The 23,938-nt window shown below is 45.4% G+C and overlaps 1 long non-coding RNA gene across 1 annotated transcript in view; it reads right to left on the bottom strand.

Moving 5' to 3' along the window:
• Positions 1 to 13,420: 13,420 nt before the first annotated feature.
• Positions 13,421 to 23,938, bottom strand: part of LOC146895265 (uncharacterized) — a 31,420-nt gene continuing 20,902 nt past the window's right edge. The window contains exon 3 of the long non-coding RNA XR_015000766.2: positions 13,421 to 13,552. This is a non-coding gene — a long non-coding RNA (uncharacterized LOC146895265). The remainder of the gene's footprint in view (positions 13,553 to 23,938) is intronic.

Below are 23,938 nucleotides of genomic sequence, written 5' to 3'. Positions count from 1 at the left end.
GTGACAATGGCAGTTGGCCTGAGTGAGCAGCCTGTATGTGACAAGACACCATGCGTGGGGATTTGCACCTGTTAGCTCCCTGGACAATTACTGTGTTATTTATACACAAGGAAATCTCAGGAAGACTCAACAATTTGGGATTAAAACAGCACCTAAGGGCACATGGTAATCCTAGCCGATGGATCTTCATCCATCCTGCTAAATCCCAAATCGAGCTGACTTTGAAGCCCACCCAGGCAGAGCTTCAAATTGACATAATTTATTTAATAATACTTGGCTTCACATAGCTTATTAAAACCATTTCACTCTGGGGAGCACAGGCTTGTGCTGGATGGAGGGCAGTGGGAGCCTTCAGCAACAATGAGCGGCTCTTGGCAGGCATTCCTGGCTGATAATCCTATTAGTTCCCTTCTATCACCTCCTCAGAAACTCAGTCTCCTGCACAGGGCACCTGGGCAGTGCTTAGGCAGACAGGAGATGGGGGCAGGGCCGGCAAGGGAGCGTGCAGCTATTTACAACGTGCCTCTTAACTTCTTAAAAAATTATTTGGTGAGAGTATTACAGAAAGCTGCTGATTTGTCTGGTGGATCTTCCATGAGTCTGCTCCTCTGACTGTGACGTACTGACAGTAATTTTTAAATGACTCCACTGTATCCTCATTGAGTACTTTGATCTTGGAGAGTCTGGGTGCCTTCAGTGAGAAAGCGGAGCCCTCCACAGCATCTTGTCCTCATGTCAACGAACTTTCAGAGACTTCCCTGTCACCCTGCCTAAACATTTGCATTGTCCTGGCCTTTTTAAATATAGACCTTATCATTTCATCCTCGGGACTATTAAAACCATCTTGAGATTTCTTCTCAAGTACAGCCTACTTGACACTTGCTAATATGCCCAAGAGTCTAGGAGCATCCCAGGAACGCTACCATTCTCCTCGCCGCCACAGCCTGGACTCTCTCGTACTGAGTCTAGATCCCAGGTCTGCCTGGTTGACTAGGTCGACACTTTGCTCCCTGCAGTTGGCTCAGAACCAACAGATTTCTGGCATGGGGAGATTAATTAGGTTCGGGGCAGTGGGAAGCAGGTGGCTGAGCAGGCCATGGCCATCTTCTCCTGTTCTTCATAATGCTATGTACATGCGCACACGCCAACACCCAACATTGTCACCACCATCACAGCCCACCAGAGTGTGGCCAGAGGGGTCTCCACTCCAGGAATTATGGGCAGTTACTTATCTCAAAGCAAGAAGGAGAAACCAGTGAATGAACTGCAACGAGCCAGAACCACTGAGCACATGTAATTCCTGGGCGCAGGGCCAGGGCTCCAGCCTGAAGCTATGTCTGTCACCAAGGCTGATGAAGTGTAAAGTGACTTAGTCTACTGTAATTAGCCATCTTTAAGCATAAAGTAGCCTGATTAAAATAGGATGAAGTAAGTCAGAAATAATAACATGAACAGTTATTGTTGATTTACATCTAAAACACCTTTATCTAAATTAATTTTTTAAATTTATTTACACATTGTGTGTGTGTGTGTGTGTGTGTGTGTGTGTGTGTGTGTGTGTGTAAGCATGAGTTTTATTTAGGAGTTCCTATTGCTGTATAAAACACCATGACCTAAAGTAACTTAGGAAAGAAATGATATATTTCATCTTACGACTCTCAGGTCACAGTCTATCACTGAGAGAGGTCAGGGAGGAACTCAAGGCAGGGTCTTGGAGACAAGAACTAAAGCAGAGGCCATGGAGGAGTGATGCTTACTGGCTTGCTCCTGGTGGTCTGCACAGCCTGCTTTCTTTATATCTCAGGACCACCTGTCCAAGGTGGCTCCACCCACAATGAGCAGAGCCCTCCCACATCAATCATTAATTAAGACAATACCCCCACAGATTTGCATACAGGTCAATCTGACAGAAGCATCTTCTTAGTTAAGAGTCTCTCTTCCCATATATGTCTAGGTTTGTGTTAAATTGACAAAAACTTAATGCTAGTGTGCGTGCGTACATGCGTGCATGCATGCGTATGTGTGCGTGTGTGCGTGTGTGCGTGTGTGTGCGTGTGTGTGTGTGTGTGTGTGTGTGTGTGCGTGTGTAGGTCAGAGAACAAAATGGAGTTGATTCTCTCCTTCCACCATGTGGATTCTGAGGACTGAATTCAGGTCATCAGGCTTGGCATCCAGTGCTTTCTCCTGCGGAACCATCTTAGCAGCCTAAAAATCATCTAATCAACCCTTACTTATTTATTTATCTGCACATTCACTTCTTTTCTTATCCACGTATTTATTCACCCATTCTTTTGCTTACCAGACATCCCTGAGTTTAAGAGAGGAGGGAGGTACTACACAGGGTCCCCTACTAGAGACGACCCTCAACTGAGCCTACTACAGTATGATGTAAACCTTAGAGTCCAGAGAACATAGTTAAAATTCCTTGGTTTCTATTCCAAAAGTAACCCTAAGTTTGGGTCAGACTCTGGGCAGGTGACTGCCTGGCACAAGTCACCAGGTGGATGCCAGCTGTGGGTAAGAGTGTTAGCAATCACCCCTGCACTTGCCACTGTACTCTTTGTTAAGGGACACTGTGGGCCATGACCTGTGTATGGCTCGTGACTCCTCACCCCACACCTCTGCAGCAGGAGAAAGGGAGGCATACTGTGCTCAGCTCTGCAGCGGGAGAAAGGCAGGCATACCTTCGGAAAGATTCACCGTAGTGCCTCCGCTCTCCTTTGTACCTTTGGTTTAGCATTTCCCTCAACTACAGTCCTTCCTACTCACCCACACTGTGCTCTGCACGGTCCTATGATGCCTCAAAGTCACATATGGAACCAAACTCTCTGTATAGTGCTTGTTCTATGGCATGCACATATGACAAAATTTGATTTATAAATAAGGCAAATCAAGAGATCCACAATGAAGTAGAATAATAACATTAATCATCAGTTGTAAGGAAAGTTATTAAACACTTGTGAATTCTTCATTTCTGGGATGTTCCCATTAGTATCTTTGGATCTTGGTTGACAATGGGTAACTAAAATAACAGAAGGCTACACTGAGGGTAAAGGAGAACATTGCCTAGAATTAGTACATAAGAGTGTCATGGGCTAAAATGACCCTTCCTCAGATTCATGGTTTGAGTACTAGCGTTCAGAGACCTCAGAGTATGGGAGGATTTGGAAACAGGGTCCTTATAGAGAAAGTTAAATTACATAAGGTTCTTAGGGATGGGTCCTAGGGATCCGTCATGAGTGATGTCCTTAAGAGAAGACAGCCCCCAGAGAGAGACTGTAGCAGGGACTGCTCTCATTGCTGAGACTAAACACCAGACCAAAGCTACTTACGGAAGGAAGGATTTTCCTGCCTCACAGTTTCAGGGTCCAGTCTGTCATGGGTGGGGTGTGGGGACATCCTGGCTGCAGGAGTATGAGGTACCTGCCATCCAGAGGCAGAGAGTGATGGTTGTGTGCTTAGGTTACGCTCTCCTTCCTGTTCAGTCCTGGACCTTCTCCACTCAACAGTGCCTCTCATACTCAGACTCAGGGTGAGTCACCCTCTTCAGGTAAACCTTCCTGGAAAGGCCCTTATGGGAAACAGGCATGTTTCCATGGTGATTCTAAATTCAATTAAGTGGACAATGAAGAGTAATCACAGAGACCAGGACCAGGGATGTGCATGCATATACAAAAGACCACATGAACACCAGACAGGCCATGTAGACCTCCAACTGATAGTCAAGTAGAGGGACCAAGGAAACGTGACTCTTCCCACACCTCCATCTTGGGCCTCCACACCCTGAGACCTTTCACTTCTGACACTTAAGCTTTGAATATATGATACGTACATATGGCATCCAGGCTGACTAATGCACCTAGTACTCGAAATTAAAACTATAGTCGAATTTAAAAGAATAAAGTGATTGCTCTAAATCTCTCCACAGTTGATATTTTAGTCTTTTTCTTAAGTAAATTTCAAAACCATATTGTTTAAGAAGATAGATTAGTTGCTAATGGCAGCTAGAAGTAGTTAAGATCCAGTCTGCCTTCTTATTTTGCACCAAACAAATGGGTGCTGCCTCACAGCAAGGTCTAGCCACCCACACAGCACCACCGTGCACTGGGACTTGATTATTGGTCATTCTTTTCTACTTTTCATACTCAACTTTTTATTATACTTACTTTGGGTAAGTTTTCACGTTAGTAAATAGAAGTTTGTGAAATATATAAAAAATTTGTGTCACTTTAAAGAGATTACATGTTTCCCTTAATCTTGAATTGATAACCACTTAAAACATTTTTCCCTTTTCAACTAAAAATTCATCCCAAAACAAACAATGGTTACCCGCATGTAGGAATGTGCCTGGTGGACCTCTTTCATAGGACAGGCCTGGGGTAGTGGTCAGTGGGCTTCTGACACACTAACTGTTTTCCAGTAGGTGACTGGGGCACTGTTCCCAGTAGTCTAAGCAAGGACATCCAAATTCCATGGGACATTTATCATTAGTTTTAGGCTTAGCTGGTGGGACGCTGGCTGTCAGGTCTCACTCGTTTCTTCCTGGTCATCAGCTTTTTGTTTTATTTGAGCTTTCTTCTGCATTCTCTCTTTGCTTTAGACAATTGTGTTCTCTTTTTTCTAGCTGTTTATCAAGATTGTAGTAAGTGAAACTATTGACAATTTCCCTCCTGCTCACCCTCTTCCCAACTCCCCCGTTTCTCTTGTATCTCACCTTTGTATACGACAGGTTTCTGTTCTATTGTGAGGTACATTTTAAATTTTATGTATTAACATCTATTAATCTTCCCTTATATTAGTCCAGATTTTGATTTCATGCTTAGCAAAAACTTACTCTTACCATTTTTCACTCTGTATTTTACTCTATTGCCTTTATAATTTTAACATTAAAACCTTAAGAGCATCTGGAATCCATTTGAGAATGAGAGAGGAATGTAACACTTTCCCCCTAAGATGAATAGGAGGCTGACATGGCACATTCATGGTTAATTTGTCCCTTTCCTGTAGATTGAAAGAGATGTCTGTATGTTTAGCCAGGCCCTTGAGCATCTGGGGCCTGTCTCACAGGTGCCCCAGCTCTGTGGCCCTCTGAGGTTCAGACCTCCTCTCCAGGACTAGATCCTTAGTCCTGCAGTCCCATGGCTATTTAGACAACGGTCAACTCAGATGCTCTCTGAAACACATAGCTTTGGAATACAAGCTTCACTAAATTATGGATTCATTTGGGAAGAAAAGTTTGATGATGCTGGCTTTGAGATTGAGCAGATATTTTGGGTCTTCCTCTCCAGCATTAACATGCACATGCTTCCTCCCTTGAGCGCTGGAGATGGACTCCCAGCCTCTCACATGTGAAGGAAGCGCTACACACCCTGATGACCAGCCCCACACTTTCTTTCTTGAAGGGGCCGGCACATAGCTGTCCCATAATGCCTAGTCACTATTCTGAGCTTCATTCCCAGCCTTCCTGCCCGGCTCGCTTGTAGCTCACCATGGAGTATGATCCCAACTATGCATTTCCAACAAATGTTCTCTGTAATGTAAAGAAATCATAGGAGCAATTGTTTATTTTCTTACAAGCCATTTAATCAATACACTTGATAATTACTTGGATTTTCTCCCTTGGCAAATTACTATAAATCATATTAATATATTTCATGCTAGAAATTTATTTCCATATTTCTAGTAATATATCTTGGATAGTTTACTCCTTTGTTCAATGTGAAAATATCTTATAATATACCTAACTACACCAGCAGTCCCAAATGTAATAGTTATGTAAGTGCATTTTCTTGGGTTTTTCTTTGTTAAGTTCAGGTTTAAGTGTCCTGCTTGCCTTGTATAACCAGTAGTTGAAGGCAGCTAGCAAACCTTCTATGCTTTGAGGTGTTCACATCACACTCAGCTATTCTGTACTGGGGATCTTAGGTAGAAAGACTAGTTTCGCATTCCATATGCATCCCAGTTGCATCCCAGTTCCACGGCTTTGCAGTCAGAGCATGAAGGTTTTAGATTTCAGCTTGGCTTAACATAGAACTGTAAAACTTAAGACAGCTTATAAAGGCTACTTAGTAGTCCATGCCTATGATGAGTGCATTAACATGCACTCTTTGAAAGAATGCTTCGTTCCTCTGCAGTCTGCAGCACTGTGCCTGTAGTGGCTGTTCCCCGTTCGTTCATCCTGTTATCAGCGCTCCAGTCTTGTTAGCATTATCTGGGTCTCCTACATCTTTGTATTTTATTTCTTTGATGTTCAAAATCCTGTTCAATAGGTTAAAATCTTCAAAACCAAAATTTTTTATGAAACTCCTTTGTGTGTTTAACTCTTGCCTACTTTCTTGGGAGCTAGTATTTGAAGTGCAGACACTTTTGACCACAATGCCTCATTCACTAGGTTTAATCTTTTCTGTATTTGATACCAATGCCTGCTGCACTGTTTACACTTGCACTTTATCTGTTAGACTCTGACCCATCTCCTGATGGTCAAAGTCTCAGACTTCCTGCATGCTTTTACTCCAGACAAATTCTTGGTTGTCTTTCGAAGCACCCCACAACACTGACACTTGCAAGTTTGGACTAGGAAGCTCCGTCCCTGTGCTCTGGCTGCAAAATGACTGACATGTTCAGCCATGAACTCTCTACCTTCTCTTTTCTTCTGTGTATATCACGTTTCTGACCACTTCCTGTTTTATCCCCACCTCTCTCCCAACCCTCCACCTCACAATGGCTAGTTCACTGTCATCTTTCCTTTAGGTGTCTTCAAACTTTGGTGAGTTATGGATCCAACTTCTGTTTTCCAGTTGTACCTTTCAGCTCTTTAAAAAAAAATTACAAAAATAGCCTTGACCTTATACTTTGCTGTAATTGTTTCCATGCAATGAGTTTTGAGAGAGAAAGCCTGCACTGGGTCTCCTTCCACACTGGCCTTTCCTTATCAGATGTGGAGAGCCCACAGTTAGAGCGGTGGCCAGAGAGAAGTTTAAATTGGCTATTTTGGCTTTGTCGGTGTGGCTTTGTCTGTGCCACAAAGGCTATTGAAGACACGGAAAGTCGTGAGCTAAGCACCCAAAGAGGGTGTTATTTGATGGGGGGGGGCGTGAACACACACATGGAATGCTCTTTTCTCTCATGTAGGTTTGGACTATAAAAGCTATCTATTTCTGGATGTGTGCGGTGAGCACGCATGGTGATGCTGATGGAATGTGCACTTTGCGGTCAGGTGATTATGTTACTTGGTATGTTCTGTCAAATGCTTCTTGATACGGGAGGGCTCCCTGGACTGTTAATCAAAGTGACCTCTTTCCCTCTTTAGCCATGGAGAATGCTTTTGCCATTGTTTATTGCCATAGCATTTCCTCTTCCGCTGTCTTTCCTTCTTGAACGTCATTAGCTATGAAGACCTAGGCAATTATTCACGCACCGTAACTTTTTATTACTATGCATAACCTTCCCCTCTTTTTCCCTTCTGGAGAAATTTCAGAGCTCAAATTTCCTTTAGTTATACCCATTGACCTTGCAGGATCCTGAGTATATACGGAGGACTTTGTGGCAGCAGCAGTACTAGACGGATGCCCAGCAAATACACACACATAGGCATCACATAGTTAAAGAACTGCGATTCTCATTTTCTTAACAGTCAGTGCTTGCTTTGTGGAAATCCCCTAGAATGTGATTTATGCCCAAATAACATCTCCTCGGTCTTGTTGTTGAACTTGGCTCCCCTCTCATTGGCACTGTACTCCCCAACAGTTGGTGGGTTTGGGTGTTTTCTGGCACTGTGCTGCCCAATACTTGGTGGGTTTTGGTGTTTGCTTGCCTTGATACTTGGCATTTTTTATCCTCCAGAACTTTTTTTGCTATAGCACAGCAGGGATCTCAGTGAGTCCGTACACTATGCTCTTGGGTGAGGGGCTTCCTAGCTCTTGCTGAAGACTTCCAGATCTCAGACCATCACCCAACTCCTGGGTTCAAACCCACACTCTCCACCCCCACTAATGACAGCAGTATGTGTGGGTTTATGTGAGTGTCTGTCTATCCTCCTGGTTGCCCTACCATGCATGTGGCCCACTAATAACCCTGCCATTTCCTAGCTCCCTTCCTGCCCCTTCAGTCTCCATGTTTGGGCCTGCAGTACCTACAGAGTTGCTCTCGATTTTTCATCTCTTTCCCTGTGTTAATCTGATTGATGAATTCCTTTTTCAAGTTGATCCCATCTGCTTTCTATCTTGGAAGAATTCTTTGGAGTTTCACTTGATTGATGGAGTTTTGTTTCCAGTTGTATTACTGGTTTAATAGAACTCTGATCTTGAATTTGCTTGGATTCATCATGGGAGGTGGAAGTGGCAGAGCACATAGCCGGGCATCTTTCTCTTGTTTTTGTTCTATTGTCTTTAAGATCCGTTCAGGATCCATTGCTTGTGTCCGTTTGCTGAATCTGGCCCTGCGCTACTTGCTCTGAGCCACTTTACAGATGTAACATTTGCCTTCACTGAAGAATTTCCATTTCATAAGTTATGGGAGATTTATCTCTAATCTCCCCTCTCCCTCCTGTTTCTTGTTCGGTGTGAGTCAGATTCAGACTTTCTCTTAAATGGTTATTAATTAAAGTAGATTGGATGAATGTGGATCTTATCTACACTGGCCAAGCTGAGTAGAATACATTTAACAATCCATGGAATTGAGCCAAACAAATAGAGGCAGTACTGGGAAAAATCAGTATGTAATTGACAGGCTCAGTGTAAGGATGTCTGGCTGATGTCTTAAGTCCATTTTGTGTTGCTATAACAAATAGCCAAGGCTGTGTAGTGTAAAATGAAGAGGTTTATTTGGCTCATGATCCTGATGGTTGAAAGATCTCAATAGCAGCAGTCTTCTGGCAGGAGTTGTCTGGCTGTGTCCCATCCCAGTGAGTAAGGAAGGTGTCAGACACATGAAGAAGGATAGAAGACTGAGGTGCCTCATCTTTCTAACAACCCTCTCTTCTGAGGATGAACCTGCTCTTGTGACAACTCTACTGATCCCTTCTGCTGCAGAAATTGAATGTCCGACCTAATCATCCCACCCTCCCAGCTCAAAATGGTCAACCTGGACCTCGTTTCCAGAATACAAACCCCTGGGGACTAAACATACTGAAACTGTAGCAGTTGGATGCAAGAAGCCACACCCGGGACAATGAGCTCATCCATCTGTTCACAGATGCTGTGGCTTGGTGACTCACTAAGTACCACAACCGAGCAGGCTCTGATTCCACAGACTGTGTCTAGGCACATGGCAGCTCTAGTGGTGGAATCCTTGGTCTCCAACACAGTAATTCTCAGACCTCACCATGCACTACCATCACCTACAGGGCACGCTGCTGCCACCGACAGCTGGCCCTGCCAGAGTTTCTGATTCTGTAGTTCTAGCATAGGGCCTAAGAATGTGTACTTGTAACAGGTTCCTAGATGATGCTGTCCCTGCTCATCAGGGATGCACTTGAGAGCCTCTGAGCCAGACCTGGTGGATATCAGATTCCTGCCCATTCCTAAACACTTATTTAAAAACTAGCTCATTTTTGATTAAAAGATGGTAATGCATTTATTTCTAACATATAGCATAATATTTTGGTATATGTGTACATTATAATGATTGACTCAGGAAATATAGGCTATGCACGATATAAAACATGTATCATTCATTTGTGATAAAGGCATTTAAAATATGTTCTTCTAGTTATTTTGACTTATATAACACTGTCAACTATATCATACTTATGTAACATCTCTTTATCATACCTCACTGGCTAGAAATGACCTGGTCTTGGATACTGACTTTAATCCATTCTCATAGTGTTCTGCCTATGATACAATCCTTCTTTAGAATCTGATCTTTCTATCAATTTGTGTCTTTGCAGTCTTGAACACCTTGTCCCACCCTCCATTTCCCTGGCCTCCCTGCTCTGTATCCATGTCTACTTTGTTCTGTTTATCTCAGCATCCTCTATTAATGAGAGCTTGAGCAAGCGCCTGGATGCGGCCCAGATGCAGTATGCTCCACTCAGGCCCCAAACAGACTAGAACAATAGAACTGCCCATACAGGGTTGGAATAAAAGATCAACAAAATTAATGTATGTAAAGCACTGAATGTATTACCAAGTTGCAAAAGTCACTCATGTTGCTTTTTGACAAAGTTGAGGAAAATCATTTAGAATTTTAGAAATTTCATTTTTTTCTATTGCTTCCATATTGCTGCAAATATTCGTGAGGAAGGCTGTTGACCTCGTATTCAACTGATGTGGCTTTTGTCTTTGTTTTCTTACCATCCTAAAATTGAAGAAAAATCAAAACTTGAACTATCTTAAATTGAGATCATCTGTTGTTTCCCCTCCAAGATGTTCAGACAATGTGCTCAAACTTTCTCACCTTCTAGCCTGTTTTGTAGAGGCCTTGGGTTTCCATGTGTGGTCTGGATGTTCACTGCACAGGCCCTGGCACCATGTCCCAGAAGTTGGGCTACATCCTTGGACAATGTTCTGTGTTCTGACAACTTACTATGTCTGCTGGGTTGAGTTTGAAAAGTGATGGTTAGAGTGTGAAAACTGATCTGGGAAGGTGGGATCATTAAACACCTCGCTAAGGCAAAAACTCCAGAGGTCAGCAGAGGAAGAAAGGAGAGAGATAGTCACAGAGCGCCGGGGATCCCTTGCTCTAGTGAAGAGGGAGCTCAACAGTGGCACAGTTGGGCAGTGTGTGAAGACCTGAGCTTCAGCCTCATCTCTTAACTCAGGCCTTTGCACCTTTGCACAAACAAAGGCTCTGTAGCATGATAACAGTGATGCTTTGCTCCATTCTGTCAGCTGAAGCGGGTGGACTTGGGGTCTCTACAGCTCTCTGCTCCGTGATGCACTATAGTGTATCCCCCTTACTCCTGTTCTGTGGGAGCCCCGTATCATTTTGGGGAGGTCTCTGTATTGAGAGGAAGTGGAGCGGGCCATGGAACCATGGAGCAACAAGCTTCAACTCTGAGGACTCTGGCTCCTGCCTTGACCATTCCGCTGAGCTCACCCTTGGCAGCATGTGAGCTTCTAATTGGTAACCCCAGTGAAGCCATGTCTTGCCTTTCCCCAGTTGGCAGTGCACAACTCTGCTAATTGCTTCCTTTCTTCCTTCCTGCTTTCCTCCTCCCACCTAGCTTTGCTTACTCTCTAGATTTTCAGTTTTGATAATCCCCCTAGCTCCTCATTCACGTGGGTGCCGCATGATTATCTCGGGGGACGCAGACAAACTGCACACTCTGAGAAGAGGTGATATGTTTTAGGCTTTTGACATAGGGTCAGAGAACTATCTGAAGGACCACATATCCCCAGCCAGGCAGCTGCACAGGACAGGTGGGGCTGGGGGATTTCATGTTCCCAGCCTGGGGATTCTAGAACACATGAACGTCTCTCTACCCACAGGCATTCATGCACAACACAGAGAGGTTCGTGTTGGCCAGTATCAGGTGGGTGTACAAAACAAAGCCTGAAAGATTGTTTTCCTGGTAGGTTCTTGACAGGTTCTTGACAGACTTAGAACAATTTCGAGGGCATCAGTTCTCCATCCAGTTGAGAAAAGGCATGTTTGCCTGTTGCTTCATCCCTACCTTATTATCTAGGCACGGCAATGCTACCCCTGCTCAGAAGGAACCGCTCCCGAGAGCACAGGCCTGGCTCCCGGCAGTGGACCATTTTGTCCGTCAGCATGCTTTTTGTTGAGTTTTATGAGGCAGGCAGCATTCCACCCGTTGCTTCCAAAAAGCCGCAGCTCAGCATGTTTTCCAGAAATCATTTTAATAAAAGACACATGAAAAAGGACAAAACCTCTTGAGCAAGTGTGAAAATGAAATTTAAAAAAGTTACAAAAATATCAAGGACTCTCATGGGCGGACTCACTATCAAGGAGTCCCCCGACCCCCTTCCTGGGTGAGATGCCAGCCTCCTGTGTGGACACAGTGAGGGTTGCCTTCCAGAAGGATTCGTCATAAAGGGGAAGCGATGAATGCCAAGGCAAGCAATTCAGCCTGCTCTCGTTAGCTCGGTTCAGGGTACATTTTTTTCTGTCATGGTAGAAAGCTGATGGTTTCTGGTTCGAATCTCTCCTTACTTATACCCATCACTCTATCACCATCTAATCCTGTGTGCTATAGATCCCTGAGGAAGATCTCCACCACGTGGGTCCACCACGTGGGTCCGCCACGTGATCCTGAGGCCTTGCCTATACCATGCAAGTTCCTGCAGGTTGGCATTGGCTCTCCGAGTTTCTGAAAATGCCAGGCTGAAATTATCTTACCATTGTCAGGCCTATAAACTGGGGAGAAGTTTATGGGGAAAATGGTACAAAATCTCCTAAGATACAGAACTTCCACTCTAGCCAAGATTTCACTGTTAATAAATTTGTTGTTAAAAAAGCGTGCCCTTAGGTAAAAAGAGTGTGAAAAAGCTCCTTGACTTACTGATAAATCTACTGCAAATTGAAAATATCACACACACACACACACACACACACACACACACACACACATACACACACGCGCGCACTTAAGACATAGCCCAGCACCCCTTAAAATGTTCTTAGAACACCTACATTAGCCTATACCTGAGCAAAATCAGATTATACATTGCCTTATAATGTATGATATAATATACTGTAAGTTAATCTACAAGCAAATATAGTACCTTCTGCACCATTGTAAACTCCAAAATCCTAATCAAAATCCTTGTAAGATGGGACTGTCTAAAGATAGGACACATTATAGACTTATTCCCAGATCCTGGACTTTTCATGGATAGAGTACATACTCAATAAATTATAAGCTGAGGTACAAATGAGTGCTGGAGTAATATGGGACACTCTCTAGAGTATTAAACTGTCATAAGAGACTAGCATGATTGATTTCTATGGGCCGCAATGGGAAGACACCAGTTGGATCGTAAGTGGAAAAATTCAGTTTCAGCATAACACACATAGTAGACATTATCTGCAGAAAGCAGGCTATTTTCATAGTAATGCATTGTGAAAGAACATGCTGTGAATGCTGCTGGGGGTTCTGGAAGTTAGGAAAAGGCATAGAGGATTGTGGGGGAGCTTCACACCCCCGGTATATCCGAACGACTCAGCTGCTAGAACATGATCCATCAAGGTTATTTCCACTCGGTTCTGCTCAGCTGTTTGTGCAGCGACTGTGACCCCGTCCAGAGGTTTTTGGCTCGCCTTTCACATCCCTTCCCTGCTGAAATAAGTATGCCTGAAAAGGAGAGGGTAAAACCTGGTGGGGGGGTGCTGAGGAAGGAAGGCAAGCCCCTGGGGCAAACAGTTCACAGGTACGCTTACAATGCTTTGGCTATTTTTATAACCATCACAAAGATTAGAAAAGATAGAAACCAGGAGGCAAGATGGAAACTACTTACTTTACAAATGGTGCGAGCAGGTCCCCTGGACACGGCCACCTCCAGTCTTGGTCCTTGCCGTCCTTCTAGGAGAGATGGCCAAGGAGTCTACAGAATTACTTTGCAGGACTACTGGATTCCGAATTCTGCACCTGCAGATCCAACATGCCAAAAAAAAAATACCCAAAATACATGTGCATGAACTTAGGGGTTTATGTCATTCGTTATTTCCCAAAAAATAGGGTATAGCTCGAGTCTGTGCGGCACTCACATTGTCCTAGGCTACGAGTTCTCTAGGAGTGGCTGGGTGTATACACAAGCACACACGCAGGTTCCGTATAACACTGTGTCATTTTAGACCGACCCTTGAGCTTCCTGAGGTTTGGGCATTTGTGGAAAATGAATACTGAAGTCAATCCCCCCTAGATACTGAGAGGTGACCCTAAGTCCCAGTTGTGTGAAGAAGCTCGTCGAGATACAATCAACAAGGAAGTGACTTATGGCAAACCCCAGGGAGCTATGACACCAGGGTAGGAAACCCAGAAAGCTTTGACACAGAGAGGCAGTCATCAGACCCTTGGGTCCATGGTTGTTAGAAACCCAGAGGAGCAGATCTGAGCATCACGCTGCAGGCTCCTAGTGGGTGCTGGAAAAAGTCAGGATCCAAGGCTAGAGGAGGCTTGGAGGTTGCTGGGGCTGGGAGAGTGCAGTATGGAGCAGGCATGTGTCCAAGACCACTATAGGAAATGCCCTCGGCCAGGAGCTACACCAGCTACTTCCCCACTCAAACCTACAAGCTCTAGGTGTCTGCCCAGCCAGTAAGGTGTCAATATGTTGGTGTCAATAGCACCCCCTTCCCCCCCCCATCGCCCAGCTCAGGGTCTCAGGACACAGGAGCCAACCTTTACACCTCGTGATGCTGTCTTTGATCTCCAGTCCCCCTTCTAGCTCGGGGGAGGGGGGCATATGCACCTGAGCAGTAAAAATTGTCTCAAGTTCATGTCCTGGCCATTTTCCCTCTTGTGACTTCCTGCCATTCTCAGTTAGGCTACCATCTGATACCCCCTGAGTAGCTGTTCACATGTGTGGTCTGAGGCGCTGGCTCCTCATATACATTGTTTAAGTTCCATGTCACATTGAGGAAGTCAGCATTTCTCTGAGAGAAATACACTCGCTCCACTTTTCATGAGATGTACTCGCCTCTTGCACAAAGGCCGTCACTCACATCGCTTTAGTCAGTCTCTGTCTGTCAGCACAGTCTTGGCTAACACTAATCAGCCCAGAATTTAAACAGCCTTCACTTTCCCCTCAGGCTTTCTGCCATGAGATACGAGGTAGGCGGCACAAGGCAAGGCGTGAGCGGCCATTTCCTGCCTGGAGGGGAAACATTGTCCCTGAACAGAGTTCATTTTAAAAGAGAGTTGTATGAAAGGATGCTCAGAAGGATCGTGTTCCCTCAGACTCCCAGTACGACTCAAACCTGGGTGTCTTGATCGCTAACAGGGTCCCGTGTGGTACCTCCATGCATACATGGCGCTGTCTGTGTGGGCAGTTGTTGAGACACTGGTCTGGGGCCACTTGTTTGGAGCCAGATCGAGGGCCCACTCTGCGATTTCATTTCTTTTCTCAGGGTTGTGCAGGCATACAGGATTACGCCAGTGTGGTCCCCTTACGAGCCCAGGTTAAGCTATGCTGGAAATGAAAGCTCTGCCCGCTGCAACTGTCTCCCGAGGTGGCTGTAAGAAATGGCCACGAACTCAGCGGCTATTGACAGAAGTTGCTTGTCCCCTCGCAGTCCTGGAGGCCAGAAGAATGACAGCAAGAAGTCACCAGAGTCAGGCCACGTTGTGGCTCTGCAGGCTGCTTCTTTCTTCCCTTTCAGCTCTGGTGACTGTCCTAGCATTCCCGGGCAGCGACCGCATCACTCCAATGTGTGGCTGGAATTTCACAGGGCTGTGTAGGTCTAAGGAGAGATTTGATGGCATTGCACCACCTGGTCCCCAGGAACGACCTCCCTTCAAGGTCTTTCCTATGTATTTGGTCCTATGGTGCTATTTACAGGCTCTGGGATCAGACACAGATGTATCATTGGGGAATTACAGAATACCCCGACGCAGCTTCTGTGCTGTCAATGCTGTGGTGTCGGAAACACAAGCCACACTAGGTCCCTAAAATAGAAAGCCCAGCAGTGGTCAAATGAGAGGTGTGTCTATGTGCCAGACGGAGAGTTACCTGGACTCTGTCATCCTTTGTGGCTCTGATCTGTGTGTCCGTGCTGGGCCAATTCCAGATCCCTGTGCCAGATCTGGCCTCAGTGGGTCCTCAGCAAGAATGATCACAGGCCTATTTGTGTGTGTGTGTGTGTGTGTGTGTGTGTGTGTGTGTGTGTGTACATTGTAGGCATAAAAGTGTTGCCATATGATAGTGCAGTGGACATGACTTAGACAGAACTGTGATTTCTAGGAATTCTGATCCGCAAAAGCAATAGGAAGAACTACATCTTAGGAAGTTTGGAGGTACATAATTCCCTGTTTTTTGGCATGACACCTCCAGGTAGGGAGGCCAGGAGTTCTGACACCTTCTGCTCCAACAGGTCTCAGCTCTCCATTCTGAGCCTAATTCAGGTTTGAAGTTCCAGGGATTCAATCGACCCTTTCTACTAAGGGATGAAAATCAGGAGCCATCCTCTACGCCGAGGCTAAGAAACTAGGTGCTAACGAGAGTGTTCAACAATGTGATTTCTTCTCCCTGCTTCCCAGTTCTCTAATAAGCTAAGTAGTAGGGCAGACAGGCAACCCCACGAGCTAAAGCCCCGGTGCATGTCTGTAATTTTTGCATCACTGTGACCAAAATATCTGCTAGAACATGAAAGAAGAAAGGTTTATTTCATCTCATGGTTTCAGAAGGCTCTGTCTGTGACTGCTTGGTCTCAGGTGATTGATTAAAACGTCAGGTCAGCAGTAGAGTGTGGCCTGGGAGAATCTCTCTGCAGGATAAACAGCAAGCAGAGATACGGGGATACAGGAAGAGTCCACTGTAGCTCTAGCTCCAACGTTCACCCCAATGACACACTTCCTCTGCCTACCTTTCGGTAGCTCTCAATCATGTCATCATATTAGGAATTCATCTAAGGATTCGTTCATTGCTTAGCTCTGAGCCCTCATGATTCGGTTGTCTGTAGGCACTGCGGTCCTAGACATGGCCATGCTGATGCAACAATACACGTTCATTCAGGAATTCATTTGCTCCCCACACTTTAGGCTTAGGTCAAGGGCCAGGTCTAATCACACAGCCTTACCTGCAAACCTTTCCGGCTTGGGCTCTGTTCCATTGCCATGGTTACCATCACAATAACGTGTTAATAGACTAGAGACATGACACAGACCCAAGAGGTGGTCTGCTTCCTTCTGCCTCGCACCTCCACCTGTGAGGCCCTCTGGGAGCCTTTGTTCGGGGTCCTCATCCAGCCCTACATCAGTCTACACACACTTGCTCTTCCATCCACCAGGCTCCCTGCGGGCCACCAGAATCAACTGAAACAATCCAAGCCTGGTGTCAATAGGCAAAAGCCTTTGGGTATTTTGATTGAATCCAGACAGGATCTGTGGCTTATTTATGAACTCACATGGCTTTTGACTCCTGCCTTTTTTTGTCAAATTGCTGACATATTCTTAAATTACCCAGTTTGCATGTTCCTGTCTTCTCTGTTGCTTGGGAAGATAAAGCCTCAGGCATATGGGCTTCCTCTGCTCAAAACAGAGGTTTCTTTGGGCTACTGTCCCCCACCCAGACCATAGGGATCATTTGAGCTCAGATTTAGCCCCAAGGAGCTAGACAAGAGTATGAGAGGAGAGGCTATGTCTATTGATTAATCCACATAGCTATATAATTTGAAATTTTGTGAGAATTAAAAGAACTCCCAGGCATCACTTGTGCCTGGGCAGGCTGACCTCTAATGGTCTACAGAAATCCTAAGAGCTACCAGTTGCCTTAAGGGTTAACAAGAAGGTAAGCATTGGAGAGAGGTTTGCCAAAATCCACAAGTCATTTTAGAGCACAGAAATGGCCTATAGGTTTGGGGACAGTGAACGTTGTCTTCTTAAAAACATTCCTAAAGCTTTTGCCTGTGGTCTGTCATCTAAACTCCACCCAAGTCTCCGAAACTGACCCCTTCTGGAAGATACTAACCATCCCCAAATTTAGCACTTCCCAAGGTTCAGACTGGGCCTGATTAACACATTGTAACTCTCCAATTAAAGAGAGGAATTGCTCCATCGTCCCTCTATTTCTACAGTTACCCTGTAGATGACTCACTAGAGGACATCAAAAGGAGGTAGAAAGCAGCAACCTACCACACTGCAGCTGGGATTGTCACTTCCTAAAAGGAAACTCTCTCGTGCCTTACCTAAGCCTCCCTTGTTGGTTCTTGTGAATTGGTCCTGGATGGTAAAAGCAGCAGCTCCTGGCCTCGTCTGCCTCGGATGCATCTGCACAGCCCTAGGACATTCATTACTGGACTCTACTGGATCAAAATAAGTCCACAAATTTTGGAACACTCCCTTCAAATTTCAGATGAACATGGAGTGATATTTCATTTTTATTTTAATAAACAAAGATTGTCTGAAGACCAGAAGGTAAAACTAAGCCACTAGAGGCTAGGCAGTGGTGACTCATACCTTTAATCCTAGTACTAGGGAGTCATATGTCTTTAATCCCAGCACTAGAGAGGAATATAAGGCGGGATGAGACAGGAACTCACTCTCTTTCAGTCTGAGGACTCCTTAGAGGTAAGAGTTCTCTAGTGGCTGGCTGCTTTGCTTTTCTGTTCTTCAAGTTGGACCCCAATATCTGTCTCTGGGTTTTTATTAATAGTACTACATGGATGGACGTCATAGTAACACACTTTGGCCAGATAAAGGAAGGAAGAAATAATGGATACAACCTAGACAGTGATCAACTGCCACATAAAGACTTGTCATTCACTTACCACAATCAGTGTTAAGGGGTTATCTCACAGTTATCTTACCATGAACAACACTAAGGGGTTATCTCACAGTTATCTTACCACAAACAACACTAAGGGGTTATCTCACAGTTTTGTGAGCCAGAGATCCAGGCACCGTATGACCAAGTCTTCTACCAAGAGACTCACAAGACTGAAAGTCAGGTGCTGGCTTGAACTGGGACCTCCTCAGTCTCTAGCTTGAATTATTGGTAGAATTCGGGTCCTAGAGTTATAGGCTGACAGCTGCAAGACCTCTCAGCTCTCAGAACCTGTCCTTGGAACCTTGAGAACTGAGCCCCAACCACAACATCGACTTCGTTTACTGAACTAGTGTTTCTACCTTCAAATTCCTCTAGCTCATGTTAAAGGGTTGCCTACCAAAATAACCTCTCCTTGAGTATAGGGAATTATCTTGGAATTCCTTTTGCCACAGGAAGTCACCAAAATCTCCAACTCTAGAGAAAAATAGATGCCATACACTGATGACATCCAAGCAGCCTTCTGGAGAGTACCTCTAATCAAAAAGCCATATGTGAAGCTTCCAGAAAACAAGTTCTGTAAGTCCTGCTAAGTCTTCAGATGACACCTCTTCAGTACCCATCCTCCCTGCATCCCCACACAGCTCTGACCACAGTCGCTCAGCCTGACTGCTTCCAGGTCCCTAGCCCATGAACTCCCGTGCAGCGATATGTGCTTGCTAATGGGAGATGCTATAGTCGGAGGCTATGAAGTCTATGTAGTACTAACACATGCACCGTCTAATGCTTCAGGGAAGCAATTGTTGACAGTGGGAAAATGCTGCATTGCAACATGGGAAGAAAAATTTCAACAACAGCGCTGTCTTCCTGGGCTCAAAGACAGAGTTCTCATCTGGGCCTTTGTCACATTCTCAGTTATGCTGTGGTCACCACTGGCTCCTGTCCCTCTTCTGTGGGAGGTGACAAGCCATATTGCCAAGGAACCAGCCCATTCCCTGGAGCCCTGCTGCTTCCTGGTTCTTTCCAAAGTCTTTCCAGCGTCTTCCCTGCTTCTGATTTGTCCTTAACTCCACACTGAGAGCAGAGCTTACCATCTGGCTAGCCTTCTGTGGTCTCCTTGCTTTTCTCTTCCTGACTGCCCCTGTTTGTGCCATGGTACATGGAATGTGAACTGAAGCTGGCATGATGAGTAAGAAGAACAAGGCTGAGCCCTCCTAGCCTTGGTTTGAGTGCCATGGCTTAATTTAAGCCATTTCACAATAGGAAGGGAAACTCACTATGCTAGGTTGTTTTTGTCGTCCCCACCACCACCACCACTCCAAGCTGTGAATTCAGCACGGGAAAATCATAACATCTCTGCATCCTCCCTCCTTTGTCAGCGCCACACCCACTGGAAGTTTCCAGATAGTGTTGAGAATTCCAAGGGCCCAAAGGGGCTGGATGCCTGGGCTGTACCCTGCGCCCAGAAGAATGAATGAACAAGACTTGGCGTCAGAACTTTCCTTCTTACTGCCCAGTGGAAACCTCTGCCAGCCCTATGAGAAGCTGGAAACAAAGGACTCTTCGGGCTCCCTCTCCACCATGTACAGAGCAGGGAGAAGCTGTCTTTCTGAGCAGCAGCAAATCCATGTGATATGCCACTCCAGACAAAACAAAGCTAGGGCCACGACTATTATGATTTCAGGTCAGTTCATCCTGAGCTGTCAGTGGCCAGAATGCACATAGTGACATAGTCCAGCTCCCTTGTCAGCTCTAGCCTCTGTAAATCATTAGCACTAAACATGAGATGTGCCTGGATCTAATCTAACCCAAGCTCAATCGCTTCCCTCAACTGATTGGGACCTGCCTGGATCCTGTTCTTCCCACCTTGGCAGGTGTGCAGAAAGCACCAGGGACACACTCCTGTCCAACTGGGACTATGTGTCTAGAAAGCAGCTACAGGAACCTGTTAGAAACTAGATTTTCCAGCTCACAAGTCTCTTTCCTGCTGGCTACTCACCTAATTTCCATGCTAGTGGCGAGATGCTGGGAGACATATACACTTTTACAAGAGAGAAGGGAGGTTCCAAGACACAGTCACCCAGATATTCTTTCCATCACTGCATATCACTGAAATAGGGTGAGAATCAATGCCCAGGCACCATGGGAAGAGGAGGCCAACCAATAGACATAAGCTGTGGAGGAGGCCGAGTTCCATCTTTTAACTACGACTGTTCCCACTCTTTCTCCAGCCGCACTTTCTGAGGCCAGCATCAGTCTCTCTAAGAAAATTTTCCTGTCACTTTACAGTAACCTTGAACCTTGAACAACCCAAACCTTCCTTCTGCCTCTCCTGGCTCTTCACATTCCTCCAGCTACCTCCTAAGCTGGCCTGTAGAGTGTTTGTGCTCCCTTAAGTCTATCCTGAGCTTGGACTTTGTGGCCATGGCAAGCCCTTTAACACACCTCCTGCTAGTAAATATGCCCTGTCTGAGTCTGTGCTAGCAATGTGGTGCCTCCTCCTTTGAGTACTACTGAGAGTGCCTCACAGAGAGCAGAGTCCAAGCAATCCCAGGTTCTCATGGCTCAGGGCTGCCAAGTGAGTACTGGCCCAGGCTTTGAAGCAAATGGGAAACTTCCAGCAAGAACCTGGAGGTTTCTGTGCATCTATAGTTGACAGAGGTTTCTGTCCCACAGCTGTTCAGTCCCAAAGAAACACACAGAGGCCTACATTAATATAAAATGGTTGACCTGTTAGCTCAGGCTTCTTACTAACTCTTACATCTTAAATTAACCCATAATTCTTGTCTTTATTAGCTACATGGCTTGGTACCTTTTATCAGTGAGGCATTCTCATCTTTCTGCATCTGGGTGACGACTATAGACTGAGCTATTCCTCTTCCCAGAATTCTCCTATTCTGGTCACCCTGCCTATACTTCCTGCCTGGCTACTGGCCAATCAGTATTTTATTAAACCAATAGGAGTGACAAATCTCTACAGGGTACAAGACCATTGTCCCACAGCAATCTTCATGCTTCTGTGACAGACATATGCAGGGTGTGATCATTGTCTGTTCCCTGGGGCTCCTGCCCTGAATTCCATGTATTGCTGGATACAATAAAGACATAGAACTGGGAAATAAATAAAAACATCCTTTGGCTCATTTGTTTTCTCAGAACTGTGATTCACAGGCTGACATGTTTCAGTGAGACAAAGAGTGAAAGGATTAACTGAGACAGCATTTAAAGGGAAATGTTGAAGCAAGTTGCTCAGTTAGTCAATGTGATTTAGATCAGCTAACCTCCCAACCTCTACATTCAATGAACTGCATCATTTCATCATTTGCTTCTTTTGCTTTCCCCATGCAGGCAATGTGGACAAGGGAAGCATCAACGTCACTTGGAGGCTTTGAAGATTGAAAGAATGAATAGCCACAGCCTAGAACACAGCCTGGCCCCTGCTGCATCCCCAGGAGAGCTAAGCTTTGATGAAGGGACAAGAAGTTACATCAGAGATAGAGGCAGATTCAAGATGACAGGTCGGCAGGGGATATGACTGGCAGGGCCCTCCTGGGGAAGGGTTGGGGCTGTCTTCAGGGAAACCTGGGCTCAGGATTATTAGGTAAGGGTATGCTGGGCTATAGAGCATGTGGGACAACAACAATCCATGGGGCTCATCTTGGAGGCAACAGCTTCTCTGTATACACTGATAGAGATAAGGACAGGGAAAGACAACAGTGTTGGGGACCTGGCAAAGCGTCACCCAGTTAGACAATGAATCTCTTGGATTTTGGTATGAATTCACAGATCTTGGCATTCTGGACCTGGGCTGTGGATAACCATGCCATCTTTTACAGTTTTCTAGAATTTAAAGGTGTCATACCTTATAAGGCAATAATGAAAACCAAATGTTTAACACCCTATCAAGATCTATGAGGTCAGAAAATATGATGGGGTACTTCCTGTTCAGAGAACCAAACCTGTGGTGTGCTAAGGAAGTGACTGCAGGAATCACAATGTGTTCATGATCCGAGTGGCCAAGCCTCAAAGGCTGTTGGTTCTAAGAGTTGTTCCCCAAATTCACGCTGTCAAGCCCAGAGGTCACCTGTTCCATCTACCCCCTTCTCCAATGCCTCGAAGGACTCCCCAGCCTCATTAATTCTAGAAGAAGCTTTGGGTCAACTTGAAAATGTATCCACGTGAAGCCATGCTGATCGCATGATTGATCACACATGGTCTATGACTCCTGTGCCTATCCTCTGAGGGTAAGGAGTCTAAGATACCAAAGTCAATCTACAGAGAGAGGTACTTCTCTCAAATCCAGATCTGCAGCCTAGAGTTAGCGCCAAAGTGGTGGTGGTGGACTTTCTACAAATGGGACTCATTGGAATCCGAGGATAGAAGTGCTATACACAAAGGTGATTGGTCTCAAGAATTTGTTAGGCGAACCCAAACACTGCTGTGCTTTTATCCTCATAGTGTATAAACAGTAAGAGAAAAGGGATGCTCCGCATTACCTATAGAAAGAGATAAGAGCTGGAGTTCACATGGGGGTGTATAGAACTTGGATTTGGTGTGGGTACCAGCTGCTTTCAGCATTTTGGGCAATGACCCAAACACTTTTGTCAGTTGCCTGGAATGTTTTGAAGACCCTGGCTCAGCTTATGGGAAAACCTGCTGCTAGCTAGTGACAGAGAGTGGCCATGCTTCTTCTTCTTCTTCTTCTCCTTCTTCTTCTTCTTCTTCTTCTTCTTCTTCTTCTTCTTCTTCTTCTTCTTCTTCTTCTTCTTCTTCTTCTTCTTCTTCTTCTTCTTCTCTGCCTCCTTCTTCTCTTCTTCTGTTTCTCCTCCTCCTCCTCCTCCTTCTTCTTCAGGATGTAGAAAGAAAATGAGAGCAGTTAAGGGGTCTATGGGAGGCCCTATGCTGCGCCTTCAGGATGAGCCAGCATGGCTGTCACAGTGAGCCCCCACTTGCCCTACATGACCAGGCGGCTTTCAAGGTCCTTGCTCTGACACACTATGTGGCCTCACTCCAATTTTAGAATCTGGAGACACTAAAGGAAGACAGGTGATGTTTTCATAATCAAAGTACAAATGGTGATATATTAAAGACTCTGATGAAGGGTGTGAGCCACAACCAAAGCCAATCTGTCACTTGCCTGTGCCCTGTTTGTAAGGTATCAAGAGGCAGGGTAACTATTGACCCCCTCCCCCACTCCAAATATTCTGTCTAGGAGACAGGCTATGTTTTGTGATAGGCTAGTCTGCTCAGGCTACTCTAAAAAAATAAAAATACTATAGTCTAGGAGGTTCACCAGTAACTAACACCATAAGTTTCTTTGACTGGGAGCCCAAGACGAAGGCATCAGCAAAGTTGGTGTTTGTCAAAGGCCCCCTTCCTGTTTTCATTGGTTTCTGACTGCCCTTACATGGTAGAAGTGAGGCAGTGTCCTGGGATTCCTTTCACAAAAGCACTCATGTCAAACATAAAGAACTGTACTCTCTAAGCAGACATGGAAGGCCCGTCCATCTCTCACCACCCTCACCTGGGAGAGGCAATCAGCCTTGGGCTGATGG

This window comes from Myodes glareolus, chromosome 3, assembly GCF_982192425.1.
Source record: "Myodes glareolus chromosome 3, mMyoGla1.1, whole genome shotgun sequence".
NCBI classification, from domain to species: Eukaryota; Metazoa; Chordata; class Mammalia; order Rodentia; family Cricetidae; genus Myodes; species Myodes glareolus.
The sequence above is the reverse complement of the archived record's forward strand: the minus strand, read 5'-3'. Positions and strand labels throughout refer to the sequence as shown.